Source organism: Schistocerca piceifrons, chromosome X, assembly GCF_021461385.2.
Source record: "Schistocerca piceifrons isolate TAMUIC-IGC-003096 chromosome X, iqSchPice1.1, whole genome shotgun sequence".
Classification (NCBI taxonomy): domain Eukaryota; kingdom Metazoa; phylum Arthropoda; class Insecta; order Orthoptera; family Acrididae; genus Schistocerca; species Schistocerca piceifrons.
The window spans coordinates 519,905,683-519,930,116 of NC_060149.1; the positions used below are offsets into that span (position 1 = coordinate 519,905,683).

At 44.1% G+C, this 24,434-nt stretch overlaps 1 pseudogene; it reads left to right on the top strand.

Moving 5' to 3' along the window:
• The first annotated feature begins 23,947 nt into the window (after nucleotides 1-23,947).
• On the top strand, nucleotides 23,948-24,065 carry LOC124723833 (annotated as a pseudogene).
• Nucleotides 24,066-24,434: the final 369 nt, after the last annotated feature.

Consider the following 24,434-nt stretch of genomic DNA (forward strand, 5'->3'; position numbering starts at 1 on the left):
GACTGCATATTCAAAGTTTCGATGAGTCTTTTTATTTCATCAAGAATACGTTCACCAGTAGTGGTTCCTTTCAATGGCTGTAATGTTAATAATTTCTCCGTTATATTGCACTCCACATCTCCACCACCAACAAAAATGTCTAACTGAGCTGTATCTGATGAGCCAGCGCTGTCGTCCAAAGCGATCACAAATATTTCGAATGTGGTAGTACGTTACACAAACTTTTTGTGTCATCGGCCATCATAGCAGTTTGTCGAACAACTGTTCATGTCGATAAACTTATTTGTTTGCATTCTCTTTCTTTCTTTATCGGGACATAACACATCTGCATTAGCCCAGAGGTACTCTTTCACGAATTATCTTTCGCTTTAACGATTTGCAAATTTCTCTACTTATTATGAAGCAAGCTTAAAACTAGTAGTTACACTGTGTCCTCGTTTTGGCAAACATTTGCTGTTCCGCGTCAAAATTGGAAATTGGTATTTTAACTTCGCCTTTCTGTAATATTGTCCTGCAAAGCCTTGTTGAGAAATGCTTAGTACAAAAATACCTGTTCATATTATCTCTCTTCACAACAGATAGTGTTCACTACACAACAAGCAAACAGGTTTACCTTTGTACACGGTAAACAAATAATCCTCCGTCCGTTTCTCCTTGAATTGACGACATTCGAAATCTAGTTTTCTCATCTTAATGCCAGACTTTCTGGAATGAACTCAGTAATGAGGTACCAAAAAACTTTCACAAAATCAATAAACAACTAGCACAAAACTTTACGAGTGAACTGACAAGCGATAGCTAATTTTTTCACCAAGTTATGGCCCCTGCTGCCGTTATTCAAATCGGTGCAATTCGCGAGTAGTCTGTAATTTCCCTGGATTGTCGCCTACTACAAACATTCGTGATCTATTGGTGTGTATCACAGACGTAGGCTGAAAGCAGTAAATAACGTGTGTGTGTTTTCAGCATTGATCCAGAGGCGAAAATACTTCTCCCAGCAACCCCTTCAAAGCTGTGAGCTGATTCTCCCACTCTTCGCACGCACATGAGCACTTAGCCGGTAACTTCACGCGCCGACTGGGAAGTTATTTTCTCTTTGTCGTCAAAATCCAAGGGCATTGAGCGTGCGCAAGGTAAGCCGAAATTTCACTGGTCTGCGTCATGAGTTGTAGACCAATGGCGAGCTAAGCGTCGACAGAAATATCAAAAATGCGTCGCAGGAGGAGTACAATGCGACCCCCTCGCTCTCTTCCATGAGTTTCTTCCGCAAGCGGGACTGAAACAATTCGCGGGCCGCATCCGCCCTGCGAGCCGCCGGTTGCTCGCCCGTGTTTCACGATACTGTTGCTGGAAACAAAGACGTGTTACAATTTACTTTTATAAGCTTACTGGATAAAATATCAGTCACAACCATAAAAATACACACTGTGCGCTTTTGAGCCCTGTAGATAATGAACTGTTACCAGGCGGACATGTGATACTCCACCACTGACGTAAGTTATGGCTATAAGGTGGTGAGTATGTGCCTGCTGGTTGTATCGAATAAACGCAGATGTGGTGGATGCAGAGACGTACCACTACGGCTGAAATGAGCTATCGTGTTTGCACATACTCGAGGCTATGTTGCGAATGAAGTTGCCCAGTTTGTTCGTGTATCACCGTAGACAATTCACCCTGTCTATAAGGAAAATTGCATCATTCTCAGTCATGTAACATGGCAGAAGAACAGTGGTCGTAAAACCTTCCTAAGCCATAGGGATCGGAGACACGTGTCACACCTTGTCTCTGACAGCCGGTTTTAAACTCGAAAACATTTGCTGCTGTTAGTGTATGCAGACCCATCTCGACAAGTTTACGATCGAATATTGCGAAAGGAACTGTATGCAATGGACATTTCGAGTCAAGTACCTCGCAAAATGCCAATGTTCACAGTGACACATGAGCTGCCAGTCTTCAGTATGGTTCAAATGGCTCTGAGCACTATGGGGCTTAACTTCTCAGGTCATCAGTCCCCTGGAACTTAGAACTATTTAAACCTAACTAACCTAAGGACATCACACACATCCATGCCCGAGGCAGGATTCGAACCTGCGACCGTAGCAGTCGCGCGGCTCCAGACCGTAGCGCCTAGAACCGCTCGGCCACAACGACCGGCTCTTCAGTCTGCCAAGCAACACAGAATGTGGGTGGTAGCTGACTGGCGTTGTGTACTGTCGTCCAACGAGTCGCGATGGTCTGTGTTTTTGTATACCGTCGTCCAACAAGTCACGATGGTCTCTATTTTCAGATAATGCTAGGCGTTGACTGCACCGACGATCCTATGAGGCATTTAACCCGGTATGTATGGAGGACTTAGTTCAGGACGGAGGTGATTCTATGGTGTTTTTTATACCATGATTTGGAACATTTCAGTCAGGTTACCAAGAGCATTAAGCAGTGAAAGGTGGCGCTATGTACGATAACTAGCGAACCTGGCAATGCTTTGCAATTGCTAAATATGTATGGGAACTGGATATACGTCTTAATCTCCTTCTGTCCCCCTCCTCTCTGTCCATCTCCTAGACCCATTTCTCTCTGTCCATTTCCTCACCCACCTTCCCTTCTCCGCACATCTCCTTTCCACCTTCCCACTGACCCTCAGCCTTGTTTATTGTTATTGTCAACGAAACCTTGATTAGGAGTTGACGTCGCTTAAAATGATTAGGAAAATCGTTTGGTATAACTGGTACACGGGGTATGAGAGAGACCTCTCCAGCTCCCTGGTTTGTAAGGATAGTATTTCGCATGTTTATAATCTGCGAATGGGTATGATTAAAATGTTTCGGACGATTCAGATTCTGTTTCCTGTATTCTAATCATTAGACAATAACAGTAAATACTACTTTCCTATTTCTTGTTAAAACTGCCTGCGAAGAAGAAGAAAACAAAAGAGCACATTGTTGTGTATACAATTTTTGTTTAAAACCGTGTATAGAGAGGAAGAATATAATAGGGAAACCATTTGTCCAATGCTTTAAATATTTTCCTGTCGAAAGTTAGCGGAACGACACATTTTCGCAACACAGCACAGCATTCTCTTTCAAAATGTTCAAATGTGCGTGAAATCTTATGGGACTTAACTGCTAAGGTCATCAGTCCCTAAGCTTACACACTACTTAACCTAAATTATCCTAAGGACAAAAACACACAACCATACCCGAGGGAGGACTCGAACCTCCGCCGGGACCAGCCGCACAGTCTATGACTGCAGCGCCTCTGACCGCTCGGCTAATCCCGCGCGGCCTTTTGTTTTCTAGTACTGTTCTACAAAATTTCTATGTTCATTTAACCCTGTCTCTCACACGTGAGGGGCGTTTAAAGGTATGTCTGTTAGTACACCCCTCAGGCTGTACCAACTCCAAGCCAGGTGACATTGTCTCAGTCTCTGCGTGTTGTACTGTTGCGCTGCACTGTCAGACGATCAGATGAGGTTATGTATATCGGCTGAGAGCCAGGAATCCCCATCCACACTTTCTTTCCTCGCAGCGCTCCGTTTCGTTGACAGTTCGTCCTAAGCTACCTCATTGTGTTGCCATGATCTCCATTTCCTTATGCGGTCGCGCGGTTCCAGACTAAAGCGCCTAGAACCACTCGGCCACTCCGGCCGGCGCAAATGTTGCAAATTTTGCTATACGAACTCACAGTCACTCAAGTCTTTCTAGACCAGTGGTCGTCAAACTGCGGCCAGCGGCCCGCATGGGGCCCGAATCAAGTATTCGTGTGGCCCGCGGTTCTCAGTCGTATTTTATAAGAACAAGCATCTAGCGACTGACAGGCATATGCAAAACGGTAAGCTTCGTAAGAGTGCAGTTTTCCTATTCATTAACAGACAAAAATACTTGCAGTGACAGTAATATATTAAGACTTGTTTAATTTTAATTGATGCTGGTGAATTCGGCCGTGAAGTTTTAAAGGTACTTTCGCGTTCTCGTCAATACGGTACCAGAACGTTTAAGTTCTACCACTGTAAAGACGGAAGATTCGCGATTCGGAGTGTCAGAACTGTGCAGTAAGTAGCGGCAGGAACACCACCACAAAATCACGCAGCACTAACACTCCAAACCATCGACTCTCGAAGAGATATTTTAACCGTGTTCAACCCAATGGTAAAGTATCGAACTATTTTTCTCCGAATCATACAGTTTGGGGGAAAAGCAGTGAGAATAATTAGTTTTGGAAACCTTTTATCAGACAAAGCCAATTATAACAATAAACTGTTTCGCTTAATAAAACGGCCGCCAGCCTAAATCTGGCACAGTGACTACACAAAAAGATGAAGTCAATTTCCGACACTGAATAAATAACTACTTTCACTTACTACGGTCACTTGGCAGTAAGTACTATTAATCCCACTTTCTGCTACTTGGGGAATTTATCACTATACTTCAGTAATTATTTAAAGAAGACACACATATGTTTCATTAAGGATACAAAAAAATATTAAACTTACAGCTATCATTCATATGACCAACACTATTATATAACACGACTAAATTTCATTTCTTTAGGACTGTTATTTGTTAACGTTTTACTAACACCAATATTTGTCTCGCTTTCTTTGACATGGAGAAGCAACACGAACAATTACTGTTAAGATTGTTGCAGTTAAACAATTATGTTACTTTACTTTCAAAAATACTATTGAAAACTTATCCTCATGGTCACGCAAAGCGGTGGCCCTTAAACTGATACGTGCAAACTTTAGTATTTAATAACGACTTTCAGAATTTACTACCAAAACAGTACTCTTGCCAGTAATTTACTATTATTCAAGCTTCAATAAACATCAGGATACTCGGAATAAATTCGTTTAGGTAAGGACCCTACTGAGGTAGACGACACAGGAAAATCACAGATAAACACAACGGTACATTTAACACTTTTATTCCACTGATTGAAGATGGATGGTTCATACTGTGATACACTTCTAAATAAAGTACTTTGCCTGTTACTGATGTCGAAGGTGGCGTGAGGCGGTGCTGCGTAGTAACATTGCGCAGGTACGGGTCTTGATGTATATAGCTCTGTCTTCCTCTTGGTGGCGACGATAAAATTGCAAATTTCTGAGCTATTAATTTATTGCCGTACTGCGCCAATCATGTAGAACACGTCCGAGGCCAAAAACTCAGCCTTTCGGATAAATTCGGGGCCTCTCGTGCTTGACCAACGTAATGCGTGTTCACTAGTTGCAGGGCAGCTACCGACTGTGTGTTACTCTCGCGCCAATTCTCACTCGCGCGCCACACCACCTTTTCCATTTCACTACAGAACGGAGTTCCGTTCTACCTATGATCACTACACCTTTTCAATTTACACTTTCGCTTACAAAAACCCTAAGTATGAACCATCTACAATTGCATGACAGCATATACGTACAAAATTGACATAATTAATTACAGATGTACTTGAAATATTACATAATTATTTACAAAACATGTTTAATACATATATTCCACCTACGTCAAAGAGGTTATTTTAAACAGATAAACTACACTAAACAAAGCTTACTCTCGTTATAGCATAATTTTTCAAAATTATTACGGAACAAAAAAAGATTTAAAATATACAGATTAATGGCAGTATTATATTTACAATAGCATTACAAAGTGAGTTAAAGTAAGACTGTTACCTCAGGGACAAAGGGGTAAATAGCGCCGCCTCTGGAGCGATAGAGGAGGCAAGTAGAGAAAATTTTTATTGTTTGTCTCCCCTTACCTACAAATCAAGTGACTCACACCGACCAGCTTCTATGGTATAAATGTCGACAAGGAAGTAACATGGATTCGTGAATGTGTACTACGCATACGCAGGCCGCGGTGGTCTAGCGGTTCTAGGCGCGCAGTCCGGAACCGCGCGACTGCTACGGTCGCAGGTTCGAATCCTGCCTCGGGCATGGATGTGTGTGATGTCCTTAGGTTAGTTGGGTTTAAGTAGTTCTAAGTTCTAGGGGACTGATGACCACAGTAGTTAAGTCCCATAGTGCTCAGAGCCATTTGAACCATTTTGAACTATGCATACGGTCATCTTCAAATGTGGTACGTATTTGTAGCAATTAATTAAGGCTGTTGTAATACAACGCAATGACAAGAACAAAAATCAGATTCAAAACTTTTAGTAAACATTTGTGATTGTGCCTCATAACGCATTTAAATATAAGTACAACTACAGTTATTAATCAATTAACGACCGCTCAAACAGACAACACAGCATTTCGTCAGGTAATTACAGCGTCAGAACTTTGGGGTCACTGAGGGTGGCAGCAGTCTGAAACACGGAATAGTCAACATGAAATATTTCTAATGGTGCCGACTTTTAACGATCAGCACTTGGGGGCCGACGGCCAGCTTATCGCACCCTCGCTACAGCTACTCTACTGGGGAGCTCAAAATATACTAAGTTCTGTAGGCTACCAATTAATAACAACATCGGTAGATGTACGGTCCTAGATGCCGGCCCTCAATGTCGCTATTGGCTCTTCAGAAAAGTTGTTTGAGGACCACTGTTCTAAATGCTTCACAGCAAGCACGTGGGCCTGTACTGCCGAAATACGTTTGTTTCGTAGGCCCACTATCTTCCTTCACCACTGTCACTCTTTGTGTTAGTTATCAATTACAACGAAAGCCAATATTCGGCCGTATTATGATTGCGGAATTGCAATTAAAAAAGGGAGGAACGAAGATTTGGTTTTAACGTCCTGTCGACAACGAGGTCATTAGAGATCGAACACAAGCTCGGAACGATTCAGTGGAGCGATTTATTAAATTATAGAAAATCTTAATCTGGATGGCAGAAAGCGGATTTGAACCGTCGTCCTCCCGAATCCGAGTCCAGGGTGCTAAAATTGCAATTGGTGGCAGTTATGTATATGAATCGTATTTTGCTTAGCGCCGGCTGGTAATTCAACACGTGTTTAGATCCATGTGGACATCCTCATTTCTTGTATTTTTTATAACATCCTGTACTTGCCCTCTATGTGTTTTCTCGGTGCATTTTGTAACCACAGCTGACGTATAACTTGGTGTATCTTAGTGCCATGTGGTCAAACACTGTGTGCCTTCAGCTACTGGCCGTGTGTACACAATTAGCATCTGTAATTTCAATCCCCACTGATTTTGACAATTTTGTTCACAATATAGAGATTTACAATACTTTTTAGTGGCTTCTTCAAATCTAAAACAATGATTATCCGCATATCGCTTTCCATGGTACCCCAAGGTCGTAATTACGTACGTTTTCAGCAGTTAACGCTGCACATACCACAAGCAGCAACACAAATATATATTATTTCATTGTATGGAGGAAGTTCTTTGTTGTATGAGTTCACGAGATGCGAGACAGGTATGCATAATCACAGGGCTAACTTAAAATATATCAATTTCAGGGCACAATTCTCAGTCAGTACATTCATATTAAAACTAGTGTTTAGTCTTTATCAAGAAATAAACTCAGTGTCTTTAGATAACATCTAGTTCAAGTCACATTAAGTTCTACCTTACAAACATTCTCTTAAATTCATAATTCAAGTTCAAAAACAAAACGCTCACGACGATGATTACTTCAACATTCTCTATGACCACGCGTTGCCCTTTCAACTAGATTTTCATGATCAGTGTGTTGTGGATACTTCTGTCTTCCAACATGACAATAGCTGTCTTCTTGTTTGACCAACCCTCGGACATTTTATCACATCGCTATTGGTATGCTAAATCACCATATTCTGACCCCCATACCCAATGTGTAGGACTATTTGGAAGTGCGCATGAAACGTAGCAGTCAGCATCCCTGAAATCTGATAGCTCTGCTGCATCTAATCAACGAAGGAAAGAAGGAAAATTAGAGTCTGATGTCCCGCCGACAGTTCTATCATTACAGATGGTAATCACCAGTGAGTGGCTTCAGCTTGATATTGTGTACCTGAAGAAACTTGTGGACTCTCTTCCTCGACAAACTGAGGTCATTATCAAGGCTGCAGGCGATATTAGACGACATTAGTACGGTGTCTCCTGCGAGGTTGTTGACTTTTTGGCCTGTGTAGTTAGTATATTACACAACTTAACTCGAACTTGTATTGTTAACTTCCTGTTTGAAAGAAAATTCAATAGCATTACTAAAAATGGGCGGCGTTGATTACCATGATTATCTTAAGATGGACAGAGCAAAATTCACCCTTCGCTGTTTGTGACACCACTACCAAGGTCAGCCAGCCAGCTCTTCTTACAATGTTGTTTACAGTAGAGCGCCGCACTTCCTGCGTCAGCCACTATGCACTACTTGTTCTGGTTTTGGGTCACTGATTGGAATCCTTACTGACTCTCGCCCTTGAAGGACTGACTATGTCAAGAACGTGACATTGCAACTTTGCTACGATCACCCAACTAAGTCCTTGACTTCTGTCAAATAGCCAGCCGATGTGGCCGAGCGGTTCTATGCGCTTCAATATGGAACCGCGCGACCGCTACGGTCGGAGGTTCGAATCCTGCTTCGGGCATGGATGTGTGTGGTGTCCTTAGGTTAGTTAGGTTCAAGTAGTTCTAAGTTCTAGGGGACTTATGAACTCAGATGTTATGTCCCATAGTGCTCGGAGCCATTTATTTTCTATCAGATAATGTGTCCACGAAACATAAGGAAATGGAGATCATGGCAACACAATGAGGTAGCTTAGGACGAACTGTCAATGAAACGGAGCGCTGCGAGGAAAGAAAGTGTGGATGGGGATTCCTGGCTCTCAGCCGATATGCATAACCTCATCTGATCGTCTGACAATGCAGCGCAACAGTACAACACGCAGAGACTGAGACAATGTCACCTGGCTAGGAGCTGGTACAGCCTGAGGGGTGTACTAACAGACATACCTTTAAACGCCCCTCACGTGTGAGAGACAGGGTTAAATAAACATAGAACTTTTGCAGAACAGTACTAGAAAACAAAAGGCCGCGCGAGATTGACCGAGCGGTCAGAGGCGCTGCAGTCATAGACTGTGCGGCTGGTCCCGGCGGAGATTCGAGTCCTCCCTCGGGTATGGTTGTGTGTTTTTGTCCTTAGGATAATTTAGGTTAAGTAGTGTGTAAGCTTAGGGACTGATGACCTTAGCAGTTAAGTCCCATAAGACTTCATAAACACACAAACTAGAAAACAAAAAGCAGAGAGTCTTTATAATGTCATAAACATATACAACTGACCATAGACAACGTAATTATATTAAAATAGATTTGGATTAGACCGTATTTTTAATTTAGTTATAATATGCACGATAACCCAAAAAAAAGGTGCACCACAAAGGACTTAACCACATTGCGACGGGATCGGTAGATGTGATGAACCTGTACAGACCAAACGTGACTAAAATTTCAGAACAATGGGACAATTTGTTCAAGAGAAAATGCTTCACAAATTGAGCAAGTCAATAATGCGTATTCCACTTTGCGAGGTGCCGGGGCTAGCAGTGTATTTAACACTAAATTCTTCTAGAATCTACATATGTAAATGATGCCTTAAGCCCTCCCTATTCTAACTCCGACTTTTGCTGCTGCACATGGATTAAAAAGATATGCAAACTGACTGTAACAAACCCTGCAAGTGGAGTAGAAAAAGAGTTTGGCACCTGCAATAATTTAATTTGATAAATAAGTTAAATAAAAGAAGGTTTCATTAACGTAGTGAGAAATGATAGGGTTGCTCTACCGATTAACAGAATGAAAGTTCTGTCCAAAATAACAATATGATTTATTAAGACTAAACACAAAATAATAAACAAAAACACATGAAACATTTACAATACAACAAATTGGCTCAAATTGGATACTCAAATAAACGCTGTGAAGGTGAAGTTGTCCCTAAACTAGATTGTGACGTTTATGACGAAGTGGTATGTGGAGCCAATTCCTTGCAACTCAAATCTTAAGAGAGACACACAGCTAACTCAACATTAATTGCTGCTACATTAGTGAGAACTCAGACAAGGAACACCCAAGATAGAACAAAGTTAGAAAAGACGAACAGGCGCATTCTGCTGAGCTCTGATTATCGACTAGCAAAAATGCCTGCTTTGCCGGTGCTGCGGACGTACATTACCGAGCTGTCTTCTTAGCTGCAAGGACACGATCTGGCATACTGGAAGCGATGGGTGGTTGCTTCGACGTCCCGTCGTGGTGATGATAATGTCGCGAGTATAGCCCGAAACAAATTGTCCTGGTCTGGTTGTTCCAGACTAAAGACTTCCTATCAATACAAATGCGCCTCTGAGGGAGATGAAGAAGGCTCGCCACACAATCACTGACGGTACAGTGATTGATTTTCACAAGCGAAGTCACACAGTAACTCCGATAAAGTCAACTTTAGCCAAAACTGCCCAAGACAGACAACATACGCAGCTTGTACGCAGAACGCTCAATTGCCAACTGTACTCGGAAAGTTACGTTGAAGTCGAAACTTCAGCAACTTCGTTAAACAGTTACAATCAAATAAAAGTATATTAGACAGCCAACGAAAGGCAGGCTGTCCAGAGCAGCGAGAGCTCAGTGTTGTAACCTACTCCGACTGAAAGGCGAGAGCCGACTACCTCACAAGAGCACCCATGCAAAACCGAACACAGAACATTCCCGCCCCCACGACAGTGGCTGTGGTTAACCGTTCCAATCAGCAACTCGAAAACCGGCGGAAAATTCCACTCTATTGCCGGAGCACTACCATTCCACCAATGGAGATTCTTGGCGCCAATTTCTGTGCCGATTTTGCTACGTCACGGAGCTATGCCCTGAGCAAGCCAATCACAGTTACAATTTTGCAGAAAGCGCGGGAATTTGCCCGCCAAAACTGCCTGGGTACACAAGTCATTCCCACGCCTCGCTGGTAGCCCGCCAGAAAGTGTTTTCGCTAAGTTTCTGCGAAGTAACGGAACCTCTAGCCCAGCCGCTACTTCAGGCCCCTCCGAGCGTGTCTCTGCCGCTATTCTACAATGTCGGCGTCTGGAAAGCATTCACTCGACTCCCTCACACCTGTCGGCTTACCCTTTCAAGATCAGCTGAGCCCACCTGTCACCGGACCACCCGGGTGACGAGAGACGCTGCATGGGTAGCCCGCGTGTGAAGGAATAGCAACTTTTCACCACATGCAATTAGAGAGGAAAATTGTAAGATAGAAATATGAGAGAGGGCTCATGCCACCTCTCATAGCCCCTACGCCATTTTAGATTGTAACTGGTGAGCGGTTGGCTCACTTAGGAGCAAGGTAGTGAGTCAATCGCCCAAGAACAATCTTGCAAACTGACTCCACATGCCGCACTCTATAAAAAAAATCACTGCAACTGAAAAATGCAGCTAATAGAGGGAGGTTTACTTTTTGATGTAGCCAACTTCACCTTCTTAATATGGAACTCTAACACTCACATCACACATCCATACCCAGGGAGCCCCTTCCAAACAGCGATTCACACAGACATTCACACTCTAAATGTGGCTTGGGCATGTGAGCCAAATATGGAGCAGTTTATTCTTTACAATCAGAGTTGGAGTGCTCCGCAATTAAATGCCCAAGATGTTACAACAATTTGAATCATTAAACTAACCTGAACTCACTCACACATGATACTATTTAAGTTAACAATCCCTTTATGAGCTTTCAGAATCTAATTACAACCTCCGATTCATTCTGTCTCCCTGCAGCAAGAATAACCTTTACAAAATGTTCCCTGAACTGATGGTCCATTCACAATGACAGGGGTGGCATCTGCTTCAGTTTATGGGGACTTCAGGCACACTGTTTGCATACACACAACAATAAATACAAAAATACAAAAAAACAACATGGTCTGGAGAACAATACAGTAATTTGTAATTTGTGCGCCCTACTCTATCACTTACATAAGAATTACAGTGTAAAACACAAACACATACAAGGTATAACATACATTACAAAAACAACACTAGAGAAAGAAATTTAAGAAAAAAAAACATGGTTCATGGGGCGTCAAGTTGTACGTGCACATTGCACAATGTTCACGACTGTGCTGAGAATGAGGCACTAAATCACATTGTTAGAAATATTCGAAGCACTTCACAAATTTGTTAGTTTCTCTGAGGGGGTTGGTATGTTGAGTCATATGCATTGATGCACGTGGTTCCATGTCTTGAGCATCGGAGGGGGGCTTTTGGGATGGGGCCACAGTACTGACATCACATAGGGCTAAATGTCAGGTGTTGTTGCTACGTTGTTGCAACAGAAATAGGGTGTGCTGGAGCATCTGCAGTACTCTGTTGAGATTGCAGCAAGACCCACGCACATGATAACAGCAGTACGGTAGGAAGGCATAGTGGTAGGCTCTCCTCATGTCGATTAAATGTCTCCAAGGTCTACTAGTTGGGATGCATCACTAGTCCAGATTTCTTCTCTCCCTAAACAGTACTTTACGTTTCCAAATATTGAAGTTCGACGAGGGATGATGGCACGTGGAGTGACTCCACAAGTGTGTTAGGTCATCCAGACAGGATCGAACTAGGAGCGACAATTGCTACAACTGCTCTCTAATAGAGAGAAGAAGTTAGAAACGAGACAATTCATTTGTCAGAGATTGTGGCATGATACTGCTTTGTGTATGCAGATCGGCCAATGCTAGTGAGTTGTAAAAACCCAAACAGGTGAGTATATAGTGTCCCTTTCTGTCCTGAGGCACATGAGGTGCAGGTTCTGACACCACATGTGATCTTCTTCGTGTACTCATGACAACGTGGTCTGCCGCAGGGAATCCCTCCAAACGGCTGCTGCGTCCGGAGAGCTGGCTGGCTGTCACGTGTGGGTCGCATGTGAGTGTCAACGGCCAGCCTCACTTTCGCTTGTGGCCCGGCGAGGATCCCACCTAATCCCTCAGGTATACGGCCCGGTGACTGTCAGCTTGCAGGACCGGACGCTCCCACGCCCTTCTCGTTAGGTGGCGCGCTGATGCTCCCCTTCTTCCAGGTACCCGAAGACCTCTTGTTTTTGTTCCGGCTGGCCTCTGCATTGCCACGATACCCGTCATCTGCACAATTCTGACAAAAATCTTATGCCTAACTTTTTCCCATGACCTTCTATGTTATAATAAATTTACATAATCGACACATTGATCGTCTGTCATTTCAGACACTCTTATTTTACTTTTATAGTTATTAATCTATGGCTATCATTATAACAAATTCTTGGTGTATCTAATCTAGACATGGAAATAATTTATCTTGATATTTGTGTAGAGACCGATCTCACTATTGTATATTGTGTGTGACAACTGATGCTAGGTATTGGATGAACAACTAAATGTGCGGGCCCGCACTAATATTACTATTAATTATATAGATCGACAGTAGACATGCTCAAGAATTAACCACCATTTGCCAACGACCAACATTCTATGTCTTTTGACTAAATTATGTTGTTATGCAGGTCGAAGTTTTACTGTGCTATAAAGAACATGCGACTATTCTACTTTCGCTCGCCCGTCGTCCCTCCATCTCGGGTCTGTGGTTTGGTGACCTGAAAAATAGCATCCCAACAGGCGCGCGCCAAACACTTGTGGTAGAAAACCACCACAATATTAAGGATCTAGTTATTGTTAAATCCTAAAGTTTAATTTATCCTAGTATATGGTATTCTCTCTATTTTTTTTTACCCTATACAACACTCTTACATAGTTCCTGTTACGCTGAGATATCTCGCTGCTCGCCACTATTGATGACAGTGATGTGCGCGCCGTACGACATGGCCTCCGAGTTCTCACTACGCCTCACTGAAACTCCAGAGACTGGGTTAGCCATGGCTATACAAGACAATAAATTTGTAGTTGCAACTTCTTTTTTCTATGTTATGCGGTTTTCGCGATCAGAGCACACCTTTCCAGAGGCAATGTAATATGACCAAGCCAGGACTGGTTCCTGTTGAGGATTCCGTCACCCACCACACACCAGCTACACAGTATGTCACGAATCTCCAAGTATAATTCCTTGGTTATTCACCTGTGACAGTCACAAGCAGCACGCTAAAACCCCAAGCAGCACATTGGCATGGTAGGCTTTAAGCCCGCATTTCTACCGTCTAGGGCACCATTGGACTCGAACGCTCACAGGTTCACCCCGACTTGCAAGACAACGATGCTGGCGCATCACTGTAAAAACTATACTGCCCATGTTCATCCTCGAAATCACGCAATATACCGCAATCTTGCAGTGCACTGACGCGTGCCTGCAAGCATTGGTATGAACGTCTCACGAACTGGTTGCGGCCGCTATGGAGCGTATCACGACTTCTCAGAACGCTTCTAAGAGCACGTTCTTGTATGCGCCCGTTTGTGCGACATCTCCTCACTCATCATTATCCCTCAACATGGACACCAGACAGGAAAGGACTAAAACATTGCTCATGGAAAGGTAGTGTCTCCTACTCCATCGACATTGGAAGTCGTGAACAGAAACAAAAAAGGATAGCAGCAGTAAATTCTTATGCGAGACAATGCAGTGTGTTAATACTTTAGCAATCTTAATCTATTAATGCAGTGATTATTGTTCCCCGAAGAAAGGTTCATGTATTTGCCCATTCTACTATGTACACCACTTACACTACTACTATTCCACAAACTCCTTTATGTGAGAGATGTGGTGGAGTTCTATGGACTTCTTTCCTTTCAGCGTCTCCAATTCATAAGCATTGTGGCGAGCTGCTCTCCTTATATGGTACGGGCCGTTGTAAACAGAATAGAATTTTTGGCATTTCGTTTTTTGTTTGTTCGAAAGCCGGAAAGACTTCACGAGCACCCTTTGTCCAATTTGGAAGTGTCGTAGACGAGCTCCCCTGTCGGCACGTCTCTTCCTGACCTTTGCTGCAGCTCGTATCCTCTTGAGAGCCAAATCCACTATGGCTTGGTGCTGCGATCACGCCCTTGGTGGGAAGTTTACGACCTCGGCTATCAAGTCCTTAGGAATCCGGTTTTTCAGTACTGTAATGGGTGCCAATTTTGCTATCCCATGGGGTGCCTCATTGATCACCTCCTGGAAGTCTTTAAGGAAAACGTCCCATGTCGTGTGCTGTTTGTTACAGTACAACCGGCACAAGTTTCTGAGTTCCTTAATAACCCGTTCTGCAGCATTCGAGCTCGGATGGTGTGAAGATATAAAAATGGGATCAATTTTACATCCACGCAACGTCTCCCTCCATGTTTTTGACTTAAACTGTGGCCCGTTATCAGAAATAATTCTACTCACATGACCAACCTGTGGTAGAAAATCCCAGATTAGGGCTCGTGATACAGTTCGTCCTGTCGCCCTCTTCAGTGGCGTGAAGGTAACGTATTTGGACGTTAGTTCAACAAACACTAATACGTAAGTGTATCCTCTTCTTGTTCTTGGCAAAGGCCCCATCAAATCTATTGCCGCTAATTGTCTTAATTTGGTCGGTACGATTGGGTACAATGGTGCCTGCATGCTCACAGTGGTGGGCTTAGTCTTTTGGCAGTCTTTACACACCAACAGTACCCTCCGAATTCGACGCTCCATGTTTCGTAAGTAACACATGGTCCTTAGCTTGAGATTGCACTTGCGTGGTCCGAAGTGTCCATAGCTGAGGTGAGTATGCCATATAACCTTGTTTATTAGGTGTTCAGGGATGCATACCCCCATTCAGTGTCATTGGCATAATTTCGGTGGAAAATTATGCCTTTCCGCAAGAGGTAGAACTGCCTGATGGTGGCGTGTCTTCTGTCTATCCATTTCTGTTTCAATAACACTAGGGCAGGGTCCTTGTCTTGCTCCTTCTTGATGTCCTGCATACTACAGGTAATAAAATTTTCAAAGGCCACTTTCTGCATATAGAAAAGGCAGTAGTGATTTTCCTCCAGATCTTCTTGCATGTTGTGCTCAAATCTGATCGGTGACCGTGATAAGGCGTCTGCAATAATGTTCTGACTGCCGAGGATATATCCTATCGAAAAGTTGTACTGCTGCAGATATGATGCCCACCTAATGAGCCGCCTCTGATTAAGCTTTGCAGTCATCATGAACTCGAGTGCCTTGTGGTCTGTGTAGACCCTCGTCTTGTGACCAAACAGAAGGTATCTGAATTTTTCAAACGCCCATACAATAGCCAGCGCCTCTAACTCGGTTACTGAGTAATTCCTCTCACTCTTGGCTAGTACTCTGCTACCAAACGCAATTGTCTTCCACACCTTGTTTCCTTCATGTACATGGTCTTGGAACACCATGACACCCAGACCTGAGTATGAACTGTCCGTTACTATGCAAAGCTCTTCTGCTAAATTAGGGTGTGAGAGGATGGGTGCTTGTAATAATGCGAATTTTAATGCTTTCCATTCGGATTCGGCCGCCTCATCCCATTCCCAAGGAATCTTCTTTCCTGTAAGTTGATGCAACCTAGGACTGCTCTAAGTTTTGACATGCATAAAGCAGTTGTAAAATTTTATGATCCTCAAGAACCCCCCTTAACTGCTTCTTTGTCGTAGGAATGGGAAACTTTTCAATCGCTTCGATCTTTTCGGGATTTGGCGCAATGCCCTCACCCGTGATGATATGTCCTAGAAATTTGACAGAGGACGTCCCAAAATTCGATTTTTCGATATTGATAGTCACTCCGTATCCTTGAATGTCGCAAGGAGTTCACCGAGGACCGCATTGTGCTCTCCCCAAGATTTCTCCGCGATCAGCAAATCGTCCACATAGCAGGTGACATGACGTTTCAAATTATCGCTTAGTATGCCGTCCAGCCCCCGAATGAATACGGTAGACGAAATGTTCAAACCAGATGATAGACGACGAAACCGGTAACATCTTCCAAATGCTAAAAATGCTGTGTACTGTCTGCAATTTGGATGGAGCTCGATCTGCCAGAAACTCGATTTTAGATCAACTGATGAGAAGATTGGTATTCCATAGAAGTTTTGTAAGAGTTCCTCTAATCGTTTCGGTCTGTCTGTTTCGGGTTCTATTATGGTATTAATCTGTCGCGAGTCCAAGACGAAACGAATACTACCATCTGCCTTCTCGGCTACTCTTAACGGGTTATTATAAGCTGAAGCCGTAGGTTCTATTATTCCTTCACTCAGCATTCGCGTAATTTCAGCTGCTACATTCTGTCGATATGCCAAGGGGATTGGGTAGGGTGGAACACGAAACTGATTGTGCGGACGTACACGGAATTCATATTGGAAGTTCTTTATTGATCCTGTCTTGGGAATGAAGACCTCCGCATGTTCTACTAGTAATTTATGAAGTTCTTTGCAGTGGTCGCACCTTATATTCTTTATTGCATCCACTTTTTCTCCTATTTTCTCCTTTATTTCTCCCATTATTCCGACTTCATTCTCATCCGTGTCCTCTCCCCTACCCGCAACGTCGCCCTGTTCTTCCTTTCTGTCTTTCAGACACGCATAGTTTATCCGTACACAGTTAGACGGTAGTTGAGCTGGGATCAGCTGGTCGTCGAACTTAATGTGGACGGGATTCCCTTTCCTCAAAACCACTGCACCTCGTCCTAGATCAACTATCGCTTCATGTTCATTTAGGAAGTCCGTTCCTATTATCATGTCGATCGCCAGATTTGGCACGATCCAGAAGTTAGACTCTATTTTGTGTCCTTGGCAGGAGAATTCCAGTCTTGTTTGTTCGGTGACCTCCGTACATTTACCCGCTAATGCCCCGTTTATTTTGGTTTTCTTAACCGATAGGACAGGCCAGTCCATCTCCTGAGAGCACCTCTTGTATGCTGCCTCAGATATTGCTGTTATGTAGCTTCCACTATCTATTATCGCATTCATACTAGCTATTGCTACTGTGATAAGAGGCTGCCGATCCTGTCGAGGAGTTGTTTTATGTTCTTCGAGCAGGATTTCTGATAAATCTTCGTAATTTATCATCCGTAGTTGGCCAGGTCCGAGATTACGTGCGAAATATCGGCGGCCTGTGTTCGCACTAGTCTGGCGTCAATCCCTTGTTAAGCTCCCCCTCCTCTGACGTGCATTAGGATTTGCGGGTCTAGTTTCAATGTCCTGGCTCCACTGCTGCCCTTGGTTTCGCTCTCTCCAATTACGGTCGCTTTGCCGTTCGTTATTCCTCCTATCCCAGATTCCTTGTCTAGATTGACCCTGCTCCCTGACGTTCTGGATTCCGTGTCTTTGGTTTCCATAACCTTGAATAGCGTAACCTTGACTTCCGTAACCCTGGTTTCCTAACTGACCAGTGCGATTATGCGATCTGTTGTCGTCCTCCCTCCCTGGCCCGTGGTATTTGTTACTTTGCCCCTTCTTCCTGTCCTTTGCGTCTTGTTTATCAAAGACTACTTCGAGTTCGCGCAATAGACTCTTGAATGCTTCTATGTCAGATCCACAATTCCCGACAAGTGTCTGTTGGTACCTAACTGGCAATTTGGAAAAGCAAAATTTAATGATTTCTCCGTTGCTATATGGACTATCTAAAAATTGATTCTTCTTGAGTAAATCATCAAGAAATTTGGTTGCGCTCCTATGCTCGGACACTTCCAGTTCAGGACAAAATATTATTTCCTCTTTCATCCTGTCTTGCGTTTCCTTTGACCAGTAGGTCCGCAGGAATGCGCCAACAGATTCCTGATAAGTCCGACACGTCACTGCCACACCCCGCTTCTTTTCCGCGGCTTGGCCTTCGATGTGTCCATACATGAATTCTAATTTTGCCTGGGTTGGCCATGATGCCGGTAATGAATTTGAAAACTGCATCACCCAGCTCTTCGGATGCATCGACCCTCCATTTTCTTTGAACTTCTGGAATTTTAGTATCGACAGGAAGTGATTGTGATCAAAATCCTGTCTGATCCTCGCACTGGTGTTGTCACTCGTTTCCGATACTTGCACGTCTGCTGAGTGTCCTGATCTATCTTGCTGATAACTGTGATGTGCTACCTCTGTATCACAGTGGAAGTGGCACTCCGAATTCACTCTCCTAAGTGGGCTATAATTATTGGAGCTATTACTCGCTGTTCCTGCGTGTGCATTGTTAGTTCCGCACTCGGTCATTGGGCTAGAGCACGGCGGGCTTTTCCTCGGAGAAACAATTCTGTGTACTCCATCATTGGTATCCGAACGCGCAGTGCTCGTGTGCCCGTTTTGCTCTAGTTTTGCTATCCGACTCTCTACTTCTTCCATTCGTTTCGTGGTGTTCGCAACCGCGATATTACCTTGAGTTTTTAAGAATGCTAGGGATTTTGAGTGGGATTGTGTTGTACGTCGCAAGCGCCCTGCGAGTTTAGAAGTTGCTTCCGCGACTTTCATTGCCCCTATTGCTGCCGTTTTTTTTTTGCAGCCATTGACATTTGTTTTACTTCTCCACATTCTTTCTTTATTGTTAGTAATTCCCCACGAATTTCCCCTACATGCGAAATTATTGCCTCAGTGTCCTTCTTACGCTGTTAGTCAGCTTCTTCCTTCTCCTTCTTACGTTGTTTCACCTCTTCTTCCTTCTCCCTCTTACGTTGTTTCTCAACTTCTTCCTTCTCCTTCTTACGCTGTTCGTCAACTTCTTCCTTCTCCTTCTTACGTTGTTTCTCCTCTTCTTCCTTCTCCCTCTTACGTTGTTTCTCCCCTTCTTCCTTCTCCCTCTTACGTTGTTTCTCATCTTGTTCCCTCTCCTTCTTACGTTGTTTCTCATCTTCTTCCTTCTCCTTCTTGCGTTGTTCGTCAGCTTCTTCTTTCATTGATCGTAGGAAGCTCAGTATTGGGTTTACGTCATCTTTTTGATCCTCTTCAAACGTGGGAGATGTAACTCTGGACACCTGGGCGCTAGAGCTCTCATGTGGCCGAGCTAGCCCATGTCTGCTCTCGTTCGTTTGATTATAAACTTCTGCTACCGACTCGACCTGTGTGCCTGTCTCTGTTTCATCCTCTACTTCACTGTCATAATCACGGCCGCAACGCAGCTCTAAGATCGCGTCCAAATCACCTTCCTCGTCAATGACCCTGGCGTCCTGTCCTGCTGAAAATGTGCCCATCTCATCTCCGAACCTATTCCCGTCAGTAAACTGCCCCTTATCCATTATGCTATCCTCTTATGTTTTAGCTTCGCTCGATAATAGTCGTGCCTTACTTCCCGTTATCATTCATGAAAAACAAATTTATCTACAATTGCACAATAAAATTAATCTACTCCATATATTTTTACACATAGACATAAAATTTCAACAACGCCGCTCCAACGCTGTAATTATATGCACGATTTGTTGTGGTACAGAAACCGCACACAAACCCGACAAAGTGTGATGTGATACGGACACACCATCAAAGGAACACAAAAAAACAATGAACAAAAAAATATATACACTGAAAACAAAAACTGTAATCATGCGCCGCTACTTAAACTAAACGCGGAACCACCAGGAAAAAAAACTTGGGTATTAATCAATAAAAAATTAAGCAAAAAAATTCTGAGTGTCCCTACTAATATTACTGCTTGCTTATTAGCGATTCACAGGAAAGATCCGAGGCTAAGGGTCGCCATTTTATGGGAGGTGCCGGGGCTAGCAGTGTATTTAACACTAAATTCTTCTAGAATCTACATATGTAAATGATGCTCTAAGCCCCCCTATTCTAACCCCGACTTTTGCTGCTGCACATGGATTAAAAAGATTTGCAAACTGACTGTAACAAACCCTGCAAGTGGAGTAGAAAAAGAGTTTGGCACCTGCAATAATTTAATTTGATAAATAAGTTAAATAAAGGAAGGTTTCATTAACATAGTGAGAAATGATAGGGTTGCTCTACCGATTAACAGAATGAAAGTTCTGTCCAAAATAACAATACGATTTATTAAGACTAAACACAAAATAATAAACAAAAACACATGAAACATTTACAATACATCAAATTGGCTCAAATTGGATACTCAAATAAACGCTGTGAAGGTGAAGTTGTCCCTAAACTAGATTGTGACGTTTATGACGAAGTGATATGTGGAGCCAATTCCTTGCAGCTCAAATCTTAAGAGAGACACACAGCTAACCCAATATTAATTGCTGCTACATTAGTGAGAACTCAGACAATGAACACCCAAGATAGAACAAAGTTAGAAAAGACGAACAGGCGCATTCTGCTGAGCTCTGATTATCGACTAGCAAAAATGCCTGCTTTGCCGGTGCTGCGGACGTACATTACCAAGCTGTCTTCTTAGCTGCAAGGACACGATCTGGCGTACTGGAAGCGATGGGTGGTTGCTTCGACGTCCCGTCGTGGTGATGATAATGTCGCGAGTATGGCCCGAAACAAATTGTCCTGGTCTGGTTGTTCCAGACTAAAGACTTCCTATCAATACAAATGCGCCTCTGAGGGAGACGAAGAAGGCTCACCACACAATCACTGACGGTACAGTGATTGATTTTCACAAGCGAAGTCACACAGTAACTCCGATACAGTCAAAACCGAACACAGAACATTCCCGCCCCTACGACAGTGGCTGTGGTTAACCGTTCCAATCAGCAACTCGAAAACCGGTGGAAAATTCCACTCTATTGCTGGAGCACTACCATTCCACCAATGGAGATTCTTGGCGCCAATTTCTGCGCCGATTTTGCTACGTCACGGAGTTATGCCCTGAGCAAGCCAATCACAGTTACGATTTTGCAGAAAGCGCGGGAATTTGCCCGCCAAAACTGCCTGGGTACACAATTCATTCCCACGCCTCGCTGGTAGCCTGCCAGAAAGTGTTTTCGCTAAGTTTCTACGAAGTAACGGAACCTCTAGCCCAGCCGCTACTTCAGGCCCCTCCGAGCATGTCTCCGCCGCTATTCTACAATGTCGGCGTCTGGAAAGCATTCACTCGAGTCCCTCACACCCGTCGGCCTACCCCTTCAAGATCAGCAGACCCCGCCTGTCACTGGACCACCCGGGTGACGAGAGACACTGCGTGGGAAGCCCACATGTGAAGGAATAGCAACTTTTCACTGCATGCAATTAGAGAGGAAAATCGTAAGATAGAAATATGAGAGGGGGCTCATGCCACCTCTCAACTTCTGGCTCTTATGCAAGCAGTTATTCGGGTTGGCATTGGTTGACAGAGTTGTTTTTTGTCCTCCTGGGGGATATCGTGCCAAATTCTGTCCAACTGGCGTGTTAGATCGTCAACATCCTGAGCTGCTTGAAGGGCATGCTCATAATGCTGTAAACTTTTCATTTGGGGAGAGATCTGATGAAATTGATGGCTAAGGTAGGGTTTGGCATGCATGAAGACAGGCAGTAAAAACTCTCACCATGTGTGGGTGGGCATTGCCTTGCTGAAATATAAGCCCAGGTTGGCAGCGAACAGGGTAGCTCAGTGGTTAGCACACTGGACTCGCCTTCCGGAGGACGATGATTCAAACCCCCGTCCGATCATCCTGATTTTTTCCCTAAATCGCCTAAGGAAAATACCGAGATGGTTCCTTCGAAAGGGAACGGCGGCTTTCCTTCTCCATCCTTCCGAAATCCGAGTTTATGCTCCATCTCTAATGACCTCGTTGTCGACGGGGCGTTAAACGCTAAACTCCTCTTCTCACTCTCCAGCGATGGATTGCCATGAGAGGGCAACAAAACGGGGCATAGAATATCGTCCACGTGCCGCTGTGCTGTGACGGTGCCGCTGATAATAACCAAAGGAGCCTTGCTCTGAGGTGAAGTGGCAGCCCAGACAATCACTCCCGGTTGTCGGGCCATATGCCAGACGACAGTTGGACTGGTATTGCACCAATGTCCAGTACGTCTCCAGACACGTCTTCGGCCTGGCATCTCATTAACTTGAGAAGAATTGTCTTTAAAGATGAATCCCGCTTCGAAAGAAGCCCCGATGACCAACGAAGACGTGCCTGAAGACACCACGGACAGCAATGGGATACCAACCTGACTGTCGCCCGCCATACAGCCCCACAACCACGACTGATGGTCTGGGCTGCCATTGCATTTCATAGCCGGACCCTCTTGGTTGCTATTCGCGGCACCCTCACACCACAACGGTACGTCGTCGATATTCTACGCTCCGTTTTGCTGCTCTTCATGTCAAGCCATCCTGGGCTTACATTTCAGCAAAATAATGCCCGTTCGCTCACGGCGAGAGTTTCTACTGCTTGTCTTCGTGCTTGCCAAACCCTATATTGGCCAGCAAAGTGGCCAAATCTCTCCCCAAGACAGGACGTTTGGAACATTATGGGCAGGGGCCCCCAGTCATCTCGGGATTTTGACGATCTAACGCGCCAATTGGACAGAATTTGGCACGATATCCCTCAGGAGGACTTCCAGCAACTCTGCCAATCAAACCCAAGCCGCCGGCCGCGGTGGTCTAGCGGTTCTAGGCGCTCAGTCCGGAACCGCGCGACTGCTACGGTCGCAGGTTCGAATCCTGCCTCGGGCATGGATGTGTGTGATGTCCTTAGGTTAGTTAGGTTTAAGTAGTTGTAAGTTCTAGGGGACTGATGACCACAGTAGTTAAGTCCCATAGTGCTCAGAGCCATTTGAACCATTTTTTGAAACCCAAGCCGAATAACTGCATGCATCAGGGCCAGAGGTGGGCCAACGCGTTATTAGCATGCTCAAATTGTATAGCTGATTCTCCCGAACAAAACATACAATTTTTCTGAAATTATAATCATTTGTTTGTCTGTAAGATTACATCACAGCTAATGGTTTCCGTCCAGACAGTTCCATCGTGGTGCGGTTTTTTTTTTTCTACTAACACTAACATATTACCATAAGAAAGGTAGTTGTAATTTAATAACACTTTGAGAAAACATAGCTAGATAGCATCCCCATTTCACTGAACAGAATACAGGTAAAATGAGTTAAAAATTTGTAACAAAAAACGTAACAAAACTTGCTGTACTCCCTAGGCAGCATGTTAGAATTCAGTACCAGTGAATTAATTATTAGTGTGATCGCTTTTATTAAATAGGCAACGGCCTTGCCGCAGTGGATACACCGGTTCCCGTCATATCACCGAAGTTAGGCGCTGTCGGGCGTGGCCAGTACTTGGATGGGTGACCATCCGAGCCGCCATGCGCTGTTGCCGTTTCTCGGAGTGCACTCAGCCTCGTGATGCCAACTGTGGAGCTACTCGATCGAATAGTAGCGGCTTCGGTCAATGACAACCATCATAACGACTAGGAGAGCGGTGTGCTGACCACACGCCCCTCCTACCCGCCTCCTCCACTGAGGATGACACGGAGGTCGGATGGTCCCGATGGGCCACTCGTGGCCTGAAGACGGAGTGCTTTTTTTTATTAAATGTCGACAGTCACGCGTATAACACCAAATCTTAGGAATAAGACATCTCATAGCTTTTCAGACACATGTAAGTTCAGCCAATTCCGACCATGAGGTTTGTCAGGCATAGATTTAGCCTCCTTCACATCGCCTCTTATGAGCCTTTTCGACGGCG